The sequence below is a fragment of the Scyliorhinus canicula genome, chromosome 1 (genome assembly GCF_902713615.1).
Source record: "Scyliorhinus canicula chromosome 1, sScyCan1.1, whole genome shotgun sequence".
Taxonomy (NCBI): domain Eukaryota; kingdom Metazoa; phylum Chordata; class Chondrichthyes; order Carcharhiniformes; family Scyliorhinidae; genus Scyliorhinus; species Scyliorhinus canicula.
Genome location: NC_052146.1, coordinates 78,649,104 through 78,651,384, shown reverse-complemented (window position 1 = coordinate 78,651,384; position 2,281 = coordinate 78,649,104).

Here is a 2,281-nt window from a genome sequence, read left to right as displayed (position 1 = left end):
ATTTCAATTAAGGTGTGAAACGTTGCTTTTAGCTGTATGCTAAAATTTAACTTGGTTATGACTTGAAAGACTTGCCTGTTTTAAACATTCGTCACTTAATGCAATTGAAACTCTCATCCATGCTTTTTCAGATGCTTCCTGAGATAGTTACATTCCATGAAGGTGTGAGCCATTGTTTTAGCTTACCACATGAGACTGTGTTTGATTAGCCTGCTTGTGAGCAAGAATCTGCATTTTACAACCCTGCTCTTTGAAGCTGCTATGAAACTTTTGTGGGATCTTTCCCTGTACCCTCTCAAACCAGATATTGCCAGACTTCCATGTTTCAAATGACACATTTTTCTGTATTTTCAAGAACAGGTCTATGGTGTGTTGGCCTTTATTGGTAGAGGGATTGAGTTCCGGAGCCATGAGGTCATGTTGCAGTTGTACAAAACTCTAGTACGGCCGCATTTGGAGTATTGCGTACAGTTCTGGTCGCCTTGTTATAGGAAGGACGTGGAAGCTTTGGAACGGGTGCAGAGGAGATTTACCAGGATGTTGCCTGGTATGGAGGGAAAATCTTATGAGGAAAGGCTGATGGACTTGAGGTTGTTTTCGTTAGAGAGAAGAAGGTTAAGAGGTGACTTAATAGAGGCATACAAAATGATCAGAGGGTTAGATAGGGTGGACAGCGAGAGCCTTCTCCCGCGGATGGGGGTGGCTAGCACGAGGGGACATAGCCTTAAATTGAGGGGTAATAGATATAGGACAGAGGTCAGAGGTGGGTTTTTTACGCAAAGAGTGGTGAGGCCGTGGAATGCCCTACCTGCAACAGTAGTGAACTCGCCAACATTGAGGGCATTTAAAAGTTTATTGGATAAGCATATGGATGATAAGGGCATAGTGTAGGTTAGATGGCCTTTAGTTTTTTTTTTCCATGTCGGTGCAACATCGAGGGCCGAAGGGCCTGTACTGCGCTGTATCGTTCTATGTTCTATGTTCTAATTTCAAGAAGGAATTAGATATAGCTCTTGGGGCTAAATGGATTAAGGATATGGGGGGAAGGTGGAATCAGGGTATTGAACTTGATGTTCAACCATGACCATAATGAATGTTGGAGCAGGCTTGAAGGGCCGAATGGCCTCCTCCTGTTTCTATTTTATATGTTTCTATGTTTATTCTATTACTCCTCAATACAATATTCTCTCACTCTACACTCCTCTTCAGGGTCCTCTTCCCGACCTGCTTCCAGTCCGGGGTTTATATCCTGTGGGATTTCTCCAATTGGGAGGAAGCTCCGCCCCCTAATCACCTGGGGAGCTTGTATTCCAAGGGGTAAGAGGGCAATCTCATATAATCCTACTCTGAAAATCCCCCAGTTGCCACATTCCGACGCCTGTTCGAGTACACTCAAGGAGAATTCAGAATATCCAATTTGCCAAACAAGCACGTCTTTCGGGACTTGTGGCAGGAAACCATAGCACCCGGAGGAAACCCATGCACACACGGGGAGAATGTGCAGACTCTGCACAGACAGTGACCCAAGCCGGGAATCGAACCTGGGACCCTGGCACTGTGAAGCAACAGTGCTACCCACTGCGCTACCGTGCCACCCATTTACAATGCAGGTGCAACCACTTTGGGGGTCACAACACCATTGTTTGGAGGTCCCCTGCCCCCTTAGCTCGTATTCTGCAAGGTACACAGGGAAGTTAATTGTTCCCACCCCATAAGACCCTTGTGGATTATAATACACACAAACACACCCACACAAACACTCATGCACACACTCATGCACACACAAACACAATCACATGCATATGATGACATGGTCAAGGGCGAAGAAAGGGGCCATCTAGGATGGGCTAGGTACAGAGTGGAATTAAAGGGGCAAAGTTAAGTGGGGAAGATGATGGACGGTAGAGGGGTTTGGAGGCACAAGCCTCCGGTAAGGTTGGTAACGTGGAACGTCCGGGGACTGAATGGGCCGGTTAAAAGGTCGTGGGAGTTCGCGCACCTCAGGAGCTTGAAAGCCGCTGTTGTCTTTTTGCAGGAGACGCACCTCCATGTGAAGGACCTGGTTAGGTTAAGGAAGGAGTGGGTAGGGCAGGTTTTCCACTCGGAGTTTGATTTGAAATCGAGGGGTGTGGCAATTTTAATGATCAAAAAATGGGATTTGTGAGTGTGAAGGAGGTGAGGGATCCGGGTGGGAGATATGTGATTGTGAGTGGGGTATTGGAAGGGGCACCGGTAGTGTTGGTAAATGTGTATGCCCCAAATTGGGATGATGTGGGTTTTA